Raw genomic sequence first — 12,464 nt, 5'->3', positions numbered from 1 at the left:
ATTAGGAGCAGGCTGCAATGACAAAGTCTTCCAACAAGGTATTTTTAGTATACTGAGATATCCATAATTTAGTATTTGTGGTGTTATTGTTTAGGCAAAGAGTCGTAGTAATAAAAATAAAACCCAGAGAAAAATAATCACATTAAAATTGGATTATTCCATTCAGGGAAAATGTACAGAAGGAGAGTTGCTGACCCAGCACTTAAGTGGGCAGCGACTGGAGCCGGCTATACAGATCCCAACTCCATAACCAAAACCCTATCATGCAAATAAGAACACAGACAACTTGCTGGGATGGAAAACGGCCACAACCCGCCTACCAACCCATTATGTACCTCCTACTCTCAGCCCACCTGCTGGGGAGTAGCCTGGGATGGCAGTAGGCAGGACATCACTTCAACATGAGCCTGCTCTGTGAATCCCCTGCCACTTGGTGGGAGGCTCCCCTGACAGCCCCTGAGCGGGACATGTCACCTGCAAGGCTCCCCCCCCCCTACAAATCTCATATTGGGATCCCCAGAGTGGGGTAAGGGGGCACGTAGGTCGGCTTTCCCCCAAAACTGGATTTGGCCCCATGCAATACCACCAAACATTGTGACAATAGCACAAGAAAAGCAATAAACAAACCAACAGCCAAGTCATAGGGACGGAGGGTGGGACAATCCAAAGGCAAGCAAGCTGGGAGTGAGCAAGGGCTCCTTAAGTACCTGGCTGGTGGACCTGAAAGAGAAGCTTGGGGCCATGGTGTGCTGGCCGGGCCGCTCCCAACAAGCCCAGGCCCGATTGGCTCATTCGAATCTGGGTGCGGGCCAGGAGGGGGAATGGCTGGGCAGGAAAGTCCCCACCATGAAAAATGCCGTGGCAGCGATGGGCCTCCCCAGCCAACCACCATTTCGCTGTTGCCGCCAACTGGCCTGGCTGAGCCCCTGCCGCCCCCGCCAAGCCCAGGGTTGGCCGGGCAAGCCTCGCCTCGCCCAGCACCCTCACCAGTCCCTCCCAGTGCAGGCCAGCAAACAGGGCCCCTGGTAAGTTGTGAGCCTGCACTTCTTTTGCATCTACCACACTTATGTCTACATTCTCTTCATCCTCTCTGCTGTCACTGCGAATATAGCAATTCTATAAGTTACACATTTCTCTTGATAACACAAAGGTATTTTACTTTAAATGGATCGTTGGTGTTTTAAATATGAGCTATGCCGTCCAAATATAAATGGCCGCCTCAGTTCAACCTATATCAGACAGGAAAGTTTGAGAGTCACATAAGCAAAGTCACTGAGATATAAGGATCTTACTGTAATGCCACTTGAGAGGTTGCATTTACATCGTTTGGAATAGCTCAGTGCCAAAACCAGGCCTGTGAAGATGAATAAGGGTCTGATTATTAAAACAATTCTCTGATTAGCATCATTTTAATAAACTGATAATATCAAGAGACTCCTGAGTTCTGACATCTTCAAAGCCTTGTTGTGGTTTCAATTTATGCTATTTGTTGCTTCTATAGCTAAAACCAGGAAATTTAGATCATATCCTTACATTCTGTGGTTCTGAAACATCTGCATGTTACTTTTATCATAACAGTAGAACCCAATTTGTAGAACCACAGCCTTCAATTTGCAAGATCTGAGCAAGACTATCAAAGATAGGACATTTTGGAGGATTTTCATTCATAGGGTCGCCATGAGTCGGAAGCGACTTGACGGCACTTAACACACACACACATAAAGAACCCAATTATCAGCATTAGAATAAGATTGAAGGTTTATGTTGCTACTGGAAAATATTCCCTTTGCTATAATTAAAAAACCAGATCACTTATATAAATGTGAAATTAAAAGTGAGACAATATGCATTCTCGTCTCGATTCCCTACTAGTGCTGATCTCACCAGAGAGCTGTCCTTCAATTTCACTCAGTGGAGAGAATTTAATTAACATATATAAATGTCTGTTGGTGTTAGTATTCCTTAATTTACAGCATTATCTGTTCCAATGGATCTAGTAAAAAAAATCTGCAAGGTCTACAAAAGCCACGTAAAGATATTTCTTAGGGTCTTAAGCATATTGAATATGGCTTCAGAGTGTGGATGGGGGGGACTTTCTACAAACCTAGGGCAGCCCCTAGGGTTGCAGAAAAATCTGAAAATAAAAAGATGAGGGGTTTGTTTTAAACCAAAATGGCTGAACTTACAAAGCTGAGGTAGCTTTTGGAGGCTACCAAGCAATCCCATTAACTAGGTGAAATGGTCACAGCTGTGGCAGGGGTAAAGTGACAGGGATGAGGAGGGCAAAAAAGGAGTGAGAAAGGAGGGGGAGGAGGAGGTAGCAGAAGCAGAAGTAGGAGAAAGGTGGTGGCAAGGGGAGGCAGGAGAGCAAGGGGGAGAAAGGCAACGGCAGTGAGGAGGAGGGGTAAGCAGGGACCAGTAGGGGGTTGGGATTTCTCCACCCTCCATGATGTATCCCTCAAGTGTCCCTGCTTTTTTATTTATAATTTGGTCCTTTACCCATTGTTCCCTTCCCTTTCCAAAGCCCATCTATTCTCCAGTAATGGTCTCAGTTAATTTTCCCCAGTTCTCCAAGCTATTCAAAAAGAAGTAATTGTGTGATTTATATTTAAGACCAACTCAGACATGACAGTGGTGGTTATATTACTCAGGTCCAATTTACGAAAATATATTACAAATATGCAAAGGGCTGAAGCATGTTGCTTTAAGCCCACCCAAAGCCATGGAGCTTCTACCCTCCACTAGATAAAACTGCAGCTCCTGATCAGTACCTGTATAAGAACCTGAAAGTTTACCCTGAAGAGGTAAAGGTCCTTTATGCATGGGTACTTTCACTCATGTTCATCCCCTGACTACCTCGATTGTTCCTTGGAGTTATGCATGAGTTTTCCGTCCATTAGAGATGACCTCATGGCCAGCCCTCGCAAATTTCTGGGTCTTCCCATTCTTGTGAAATCCCGATTCTTCGATCTCCTCTGAGATCAGCCTGGATGAAATCATCCTCATCTCCATGCATAAGGCAAAGTACGAGACAGAGCAGCTGGGCGGGGGGTCAGGACGTTTTTCTCACAGTAAGCACTACAAAGCAGTGTTTCAAGGGGTGGGGACACAAATGCTTCCTGGTTTTTGTCTCCCACCTGGTTTGTCTCACATAAGAAAGGGTTTTGAAACGATGCTTAGGTTTCCCCTCTCCCAACCATGTTCCTTTTAAATAACTCATTTTTTAAAATCAAAAAAATCAAAACGACACATGGGTTTCTGCTGGGGGGAGAGGGAAACTGGATGTTTTTCTCACAGTGAGCACTATAGCCAATTACAAAGCAGCATTTTCAAGGGGCTGGGACTCAGAAGTTCCAGAATTGAGCTGGTGCATAGCAATATTTGGATTTGCAACACACAAGTGTGGGTTGAGCGAACATTGAACCCCAGGTAAAACCCTGTGACGCAGAGTGGTAAGCTGCAGTACTGCAGTCAAGGCTCTGCTCACGACCTGAGTTCGATCCTGACGGAAGTTGGTTTCAGGTAGCCAGCTCAAGGTTGACTCAGCCTTCTATCCTTCCAAGGTTGGTAAAATGAGTATCCAGCTTGCTGGGGGTAAAGGGAAGATGGCTGGGGAAGGCGCTGGCAAACCACCTCGTAAACAAAGTCTGCCTAGTAAACATCGGGATGTGACGTCACCCCATGGGTCAGGAATGACCCGGTGTTTGCACAGGGGACCTTTACCTTAAAGGGTGGAGATGGGGAAGTGTCATTTTACTGCTTTGATATGGGGAAATATTAACGACTCCCTTCTGTTCAAAATATAAACAAAACTTTGCTGCTGTACTACTATTATAAATACATTCTAAATTGCCAACCAGAATGGATGAGGTGGAGTTGAGACGAAGGATGAAAAATAGGGGAAGGGTTAGAAGGAGAGGGAGAGGAACAAAGGCAGATAATGAAAGGAAGAGAGCAAAATCAAGGAGGAGGAGAGTGTGGATAACAGGAAGTGAAATTAAGGAAACATCAACAAAAAAACTTTTAAATTGTTCCACACACTAATTGCTACAACACCCTTTGATATGCAGCCAAAACTATGGAGTTGGGTGGAACAAAAGGAAGAGGGAAACTATAGGGAGATGATCACTTTGTTAGGAGGCTGCATCCTGGTAATTACTGTAGTAGCCATGAACTATGCTGGCAGGTCTTCCCTTTCGCCAATGATGGCTTGACTTATGGGTTTGCTCAGTCTAGTAGTAAACTTTGCAGAAAGGCCCAGAGAGCAGATTTATAGCTACTGCCATTTACTGTGGTCTGCCTTCCCTGTGGCTGCTGTGTGGAACTGCATTAGAAGTTTAATGCAGCATTATGCTGGTGTTAGGGGTCCTCCAGCTGACTGGGGTCCATGGGGATTTTGTCCCCTCCCCCAGTACCCCCTCTCAGCAGCCCAGAACTTGGGACCTCCTGCTCTACCCCTCCCTTATAGAATCATAGAATCATAGAGTTGGAAGGGATCACCAGGGTCATCTAGTCCAACCCCCTGCCCAATGCAGGAAATTAACAACTACCTCCCCCTCCACATCCCCGGTGACCCCAACCCTCGCCCCACCATGCAGGATCCCACAATCAAAGCACTCCCAACAGATGGCCATCCAGCCTCTCCTTAAAGACCTCCAAACACGGGGACTCCACCACCCTCCGAGGCAGTGCATTCCACCATCGAACAGCCCTCACCATCAGGAAGTTCTTCCTAATGTTTAGGTGGAATCGCTTTTCTCTTAGTTTAAATCCATTACTCCGTGTCCTAGTCTCTGAAGCAACGGAGAACAAGCTAGTTCCCTCATCAACATGACATCCCTTCAAATATTTAAACATGGCTATCATGTCTCCCCTCAACCTTCTCTTCTCCAAACTAAACAAACCCAACTCCCTAAGCCTCTCCTCATAGGGCATGGATTCCAGACCTTTGACCATTCTGGTCGCCCTCCTCTGGACACGCTCCAACCTGTCAACATCCTTCTTAAATTGTGGAGCCCAAAACTGGACACAGTATTCCAAGCGAGGTCTGACCTTAACTGGCTCTTGTCAGGACTCAGCTTTTCACTGCTAGATTTTTAAATATTCTATCACCATATAATTCAATATTGAGTTTTCTTAGGGGAAACTGGTTATGTTGAACAAATCAATTAAATTTTTATTATTCGTTTATCACTTTACAGAAGATAATTCACTGTTAAATCTTTGAATTTAATGAACGAGATCTCAACCATTCACGGTGCTGTACTCTCAAGAGCGGATATATGTTAATTAACTTCTCTTGTTACTCACTTCTCATCGCGAATCTTTTGGAAAGGGGAAGGGGTCCTGCCTGTTTACCACTTTATCTAGCTGCTAAACATTCAGACCTGTCAGGCAGCAATCCTAATTTCCAAAGATAACCAATGTATTATTCTCATTCATCACAGGTATGTAACTCATCCTAAACCTGTTCAGTATAAATAGCCTGGGATTCAGATACATTAAGATGGGATTCAGATACACTAGCTAAAAAGCATTCAGCCACATTAACTGAGCCACTAAGAGAAACTGTCATCAGCTATAAACTAATAGAGAAGTCAGCCAAATCTGAGGATACTTAAATTCAGAAACTGGAGCTGTGAACGGGCAAGACACACCTTTCTACAAACCTGAAAAGGGCCCCTGGTTTGCAGAAAAATCTGAACTCTAAAAAAATACATGGGTTTTTTAAAACCCCAAAATGATAAAAGGAGCACCTGTAGATTTAGGAAACAGATTCTCTCAGTTGCTGTTGCTAGGCAACTGCAGGATTCCAGGCTGGGTTTCTGTGAATAAAAGGCAAGGGGAGGGGCAGGGCCCTTTCTAGGGCTGTTTTGGCCTTTGAGGGAGGATTCATCAGGGCCAGACCTGAGCTAGGGTTGACAACTCCAGGTTGGGAAATTTCTGGAGATTTTGGGGTGGAGTCTTGGGAGGGTGGGGTTGGGGGAGAGGAGGGGTCTTAGCCAGATATAATTCCACAGAATACACCTTTCAAAGCAGCCATTTTTTCCAGGGCAGCAGAACTCTGTCATCTGCAGATCAGTTATAATTCTGGGAGATCTCCAGGTCCTACCTGGAGGTTGGCAACCCTTGGTCTGGCAGCGACCACTGCATGATTTGATATCATCAGATTTGCATGACTCAACTAGGCTTGTTCAACAACAAGCACTCAACAAAAACCAGTGTGGTGCAGTGGTTAGAACTTCAGAATAATGTCTGGGGGACCCAGGTAGATGTAGGGAACATCTACTCAATATTTTTCATTTCCAAGAAGTTGTCTCACTAATTTCCCCATCAGCAGACCATATGTGGATAACATATCATAGGAATTATATTTCCTTTTTCTGATGGTTAAATTTGCTGCAAGGAATTGGTTTAAATTGCCCATTGAGCTTTCATCATCCTATAATCACTCTGATCACAGTTTCAAGAGTGAATCAAAATGAGCTAATGCAGGATCAATAGAACAATTGCCTTCTGTATCTGAGTAGAGAAGTATGAACCATGTCTCTTGGGATAGATTTCTAAGGGGCATTTAAGAAATCCGAAACATTTTTGCTTAATAGCAGATAGTGACTTATTGGTAAAATTTATCCCTCCCCCACCGTGTATCTACAAAAATGTTATAGTGGGAGCCAACCCAATGTATCTAAAATCAGCCATTAGCATTCTAAAACATTTAAGTGGGGGTAGACAAGCAGAGGCTGCAATAAACCCATCTAATTATGCAAGAAAAAAGTGTAATTCTGCAAACTGGAGATATCAGAATTAATTAGGATGCATCCAAGCAGCTCACCAGATGATCAAGACTCTGTTCACAACCAGTGGGCAGACTGTAAGTCAAACTAGTGGGCATTCAGGCATAACTAATACTTACAAAGACTGAACTGGCTGTTTTAGGCTGTCTGACATTTTACAGAGCCAATGTAGGATAGTGGCCTTGAACCAAGAGTAAAGGCAGGGTAAAAATATTTAAATAAATTTTAAAAAATAGACTATCAGACTATGATCTGGAAGATCCAAGGAAGCTTGCTAGGTGACCTTGGGCCAGTTACATACTCTCACCCTAGCCTAGAAGAAAAAGAAGAAGAGTTGATTTTTACATGCCAACTTTCTCTACCTTGTAAGGAGAATCAAATTTGCTTACAATCACCTTCCTCTCCCTACAACACACACCCTGTGAGGTAGGTGATGCTGAGAGAGCTCTAAGAGAACTGTGACTAGCTCAAGGTCACCCAGCTGGCTTCATATATAGGAGTGGGGAAACCAACCCAGTTCACCAGATTAGAGTCCGCCGGTCATGTGGAGGAGTGGGGAATCAAACCCGGTTCTCCAGATTAGAGTCCACAGCTCCTAACCACTACACCATGCTGGCTCTCAGGGCTGTTGCAAGGATAAAATGAAGGAAAGGAGAACAAGGTAAGCTACTTTGGGTTCCCATTGGGAAGAAGGCAGGGTATAAATGAAGTAAATAAACAAATTACCATGACAAAAAATCTATTTGGCATCCAATGTGGCCTAAATAGGCAGTTATAGCCAATCCTGGGTTTCTGACAAATGTACCTTCATGATACTTGTATTTGCATGATCAATGTTTGCCCCATTCACACTATAAATTTTACATATATACTTAAGTTTTCTAAGTGTATACTTAACATGTGTGAAGCAGTTCTTAATAAGAAACTAGTTGAGAATTAATATTGTATTTCATCAGTCAATGGTATTGTAATATGATAATAATAATGCATATTAATCTTTGAAGACATATGAAAACGTTCTTGCTAACTATTTTAATTGCCAGTTGCCACTTTCAGTGTTAAATAAAGCTGATCTACTCTGTTTGTTTTGAAGACTGTCACGGAAAGAAACCAAAGCTGACGTATCAGAAGAGTTTGATCTTGGTCCAAGGTGTAGAAAAATGTCAAGCATGTTTTATAATCAACACTGTATTATGAAGCAATTAATGTACTGAAACGATACAAACGGAAGTGGGGAAGAAGAACAGAAGCTCATATCTCTCAACATTATTGTAATGTTGAGGAAAAACTGGGAAATTATGAGGAAATGAGAATTTCCTCAGTAATGATGACAGAAAGTGGGACAGCTTCAAAGATGGGAAAAGGTTATGTTCCTTACAATGAGGGACTTCAACAAGCTTGGGGAAAATCTGTAAACAACAACTATGGTTCTCTAAGTTTTTAGGGAGGGGAACAACAGTTTTGTCTTTGTTTCAAATGTCAATAATTGCATCTCTCTCCAAATCTTATGTGTCATATTGATCCTCAGTGTTCATTTCAGATTGCCCTTGCCAGTCCATGGGTATGTTGCTTTCACTGCATTAAAGGGGGAAGGGGTGAAGTGGGATAGCATAAACCCACAAATGGATTTTTTTTACTTTTATGCATAAATCTTATGAAAAGATATTACTGAATGTAGCTTTTGTTCTAGGGTTGCCAACCTCCAGGTATTAGCTGGAGCTCTCCTGCTATTACAACTGATCTCCAGCCGATAGAGATCAATTTTGCTGGAGAAAATGGGCGCTTTGGCAACCGGACTCTATGGCATTGAAGTCCCTCCCCAAACCCTGCCCTCCTCGGGCTCCACCCCAAAAACCTCCTGCCAGTGGCGGTGCAACCTGGCAACCCTATTTTGTTCCCTTCTTGAATGCATTAAATGTTCCTGCATTTGTTTTTATTTGCCTGGGATCTATTCATTAAAATGGTGTGTTTTGGGATGACTGAACTGTAAGTCTCCATATCACTCATTCATTTTTGATGCTCAGCTTTATCAATCATTTTGATGGTAGCAATGATCACATTGGATCCTGTCAAAGGAGATTTAACAGCATCAGCGGCCTCCATGGATTGCACTTGATTCGACCATGGAAGGTCGACTGTGTTAATAATTCTTATGTACTTCCTACACCCTGATCTGGATGGCCCAGGCTAGCCCGATCTCATCAAACCTTGGAAGCTAAGCAGGGTTGGCCCTGGTTAGTATTTGGATGAGAGACCACCAAGGAATGCCAGTGTGGCTGTTCAGAGGAAGGCAACGGCAAACCACCTCTGAACATCTCTTGCCTTGAAAACCCTACAGAGTCTCCATAAGTTGTTTGTGACTTAATGTTTGTGACTTTCCACCACCACGTGCCATTTCACAGCAAAATGCCTCTGGATTCCCATGAAGCTGCTGGAAAAGAATCCCACTGACTTTCTCATAGACAAGATTTCTTTCAAACCATGTCTAGAATTCCTTCCCATTTGTAGAAACAATCATTTGAAAATGGTGGCCTTATTTAATAAGCATGTGCGACTTTATTTTCTGCTACCCAGATGGCAAATAAAATATTCAGCAGGTCTGTCTGAGGTGCCTGTGTTTTACTCAGGAATGCCTGTGGATGGCCAGATCATCTACAACGGGGGGGGGGGGGAACCTAAATGACAATCTGCTTTTTTTATTATGCCAGTGATTCCAGGGCCGAGCCACCTGCCAATGAAAGTAACCCAAAATGCCCATTCTGACATGTTTATGGACTCTTGCCACTCGCAATCTGGTTGTGAAAGATTGAATGTGAAATTTCTCATGAAAGTTTCTACTAAAAGGCCATACGAACTCCTCCATTTACCCTTATCCACTGAGGCCAGCCAGAGTTCAGGTCACCATCAGAGGCTGTGATTCTCGGCACATTTCTTAAAAGTAGCTGCACCATGTTGAGGGTTAGGATTTATTCGTCTCTTCTAGTGAAGAACGATCAGTTAAAGAGCACTGCTGATAATGGTAATAATACTATTTATATTTAGAATGCTCAAAGAGTTTCACATATCCTGTCCTATCATAATCCTTGCAACACCTATGTAATTTGGTCATTTTTATTATTATATTGGAGGAGGGAAACAGAGGCTGAGATACAGCAGCTTACCTGTGGTCACCTATCAAGTTTGCCTGCTGAGGTGAGATTCCAATTAGCTCAGCCTTTCTTTTGTCCCTACACAATGTCTCTCAGAAGCATGCTAACAATTCAGTCCAGAGCAGAGGTATACCCTTCTACATCCATCAAAGTTAATGGACTTAAAAGGGTTTAACTGGTAATGACTGCACTGCCAGCATAGTGCTATATTTCTTCAACGGGTAAAAAGCATATTTTATATGCCAGCATAGCAAACTTGATCCATGCTCATAACCTGAGCTTAAGCACCGCAGAATGATAATATGCATTTCGTGTAGATCAGCCAATCAGTGTGTGGTGGGGGAGTGTTGGATTATGAGGGCTTCGTTATGCCCAAATCCTTATTAATGTTAGCAGAGAGCACAAAGGCTATTGTGCACAGAAGAAGCTCATCCAAACCTCTGTGTGTGCCAGGAACAAAATTGCTAGGAGCCTTTTGTCTATTTAACTAATATACTTACGTCCTTCCTTCATGGTGGCAAGATGGAGAAGAGTGCTAGTGTGTGTGAGGAGGTGAGGAAGAAGCAGGAAGGAAGGAAGTTTCCCTTGGAGTAGCAATCTACACATCAAAGGGATAGTTCGGAGCAGTAGAGAAAGGATGACCCAGTGTCTTGTCCCCTCTATCTCTCTGACTCGCTAATCTTGTCCCCCTCTGGAGTCTGAGGTTAAGAGACAGCGCAAAGTCCTTCACTTCCAACAAAAAGTGTTACCTCTTCTCCAATCTCTTCACCCAACTATGAGCTAGCTCTTTCTTTTGCGAAGATGTTGGTGATGGAAAACCACAGATTCATTTCCTTGCACATGAAGCTTACTTAATTGCTTTGGGCATGTTGCTATCTCCCAGCCTTTCCCATTTCAAAATACTGAGGATTATTCCTTTATTTGATTTATTATCCTTCCCTACCTCTGAAGAATCCGGATGGCTAAAAAACTGATAATCAGATTCAGAGGTAAGTAACCAGAACATTTACTATCAATTTTAAAAAATCAGCTGCTAAAAAGATTAGAGCCCCTAAGCCCCAAAATTACTACCAAAGAAGATGGTCATGCTAAAGAAAGGAAGCAGCTCTTCTCTGTGTGCCCTCATGGTTTGTTTGTGGGTAGAAGGAAGGCAGCTATCTGGAAGTATATATCAGCTGCAAGTGTGAAGAGGTGGTTAGAATGTTGAATTGACTGGGAGGACCTGGATTCAGATCCCAGTTAGCCTTGAAATTCACAGAGGGACCTGTAGCCAGTCACCTTTTTCAGCATAAGAGACTTCACAGGGTTATTGTGAGGATAAATGGAAAGGGGAAAAACATATTTGATATCTTCTGCTCCTTGAATTAAGGGCAAAATGAAAATGTCATAAATATGTAGAAACTGGTAACTGGGTCTCATAGTTGCTTTTCCATCATATTGTGTGTGTGTTAAGTGCCGTCAAGTCGCTTCCAACTCATGTCGACCCTATGAATCAATGTCCTCCAAAACGTCCTATCTATAACAGCCTTTCTCAGGTCTTGCAAAGTGAGGGCTGTGGGTTCTTTTATAGAGACAATCCATCTCTTGTTGGGTTTTCCTCTTTTCCTGCTGCCTTTAACTTTTCCCAGCATGATTGTCTTTTCCAGTGACTCTTGTCTTCTCATAATGTGACCAAAGTATGATAGACTCAGTTTAGTCATTTTAGCTTCTAGGGCCGGTTCAAGATTGATTTGATCTGTAACCCACAGATTTATTCTTTTGGCAGTCCACAGTATCTGTAACACTCTTCTCCAACACCACATTTCAAAGGAATTGTCACTGGCAACCAAGATCAAGTTAATTCCTGCCATCGTATTCCCTATTACTATGTATGGGTGTGAAAGCTGGACAATGAAGAATGCTGATAGGAAGAAGGTAGATTCCATCATACTAGCACAGAGTTATAGAAAATAGATGGATATCCATAGTGGGCACAAACTCATGATATCAAGTTTGACTATTGCCTTGCTGTCTAACTGACATCCCACCTTAAGGGAAAAGAGGAAGATCAGACAATGTATTAAATTTTGATGGTCAGTGTTGGGCATCCTTGTTACAAAGTACTGAATGATCTGTAAAATTAAAATGTATATTAAAATCTAGGAAGGTCTTCCCTCTTCATTTTGTACAATTAATTTTGTAGCCTGAGTAATACTGGGTTTTGTATAAGAACATTATTTAGTGCACTTGTACATTCATTACAACTGATGCGTTTCATGTTAACATTAATCACATTATACAATTACTATATTCATATGTCCCCTCTTTCTGCTGAAGTTCTGTGCAGAAAAATCTTCCATTACAAACATTTTTAAGCTTTTTGAGGATGCCTCAAAATATAGATAAGAGTGATCTGGCAGATATTATAGAACTTCCCAAAGTCTTAAGTCCCTCACTAAAAGTTCCTAAGAAAATTTCATAGTCATGGAATGAGTACTACTCATAGTGGTGTAGTGGTTAAGAGCGGTGGATTCTAATC

This window comes from Euleptes europaea, chromosome 6 (genome assembly GCF_029931775.1).
Source record: "Euleptes europaea isolate rEulEur1 chromosome 6, rEulEur1.hap1, whole genome shotgun sequence".
Taxonomy (NCBI): Eukaryota; Metazoa; Chordata; class Lepidosauria; order Squamata; family Sphaerodactylidae; genus Euleptes; species Euleptes europaea.
Note: the sequence above shows the minus strand (reverse complement) of the source record.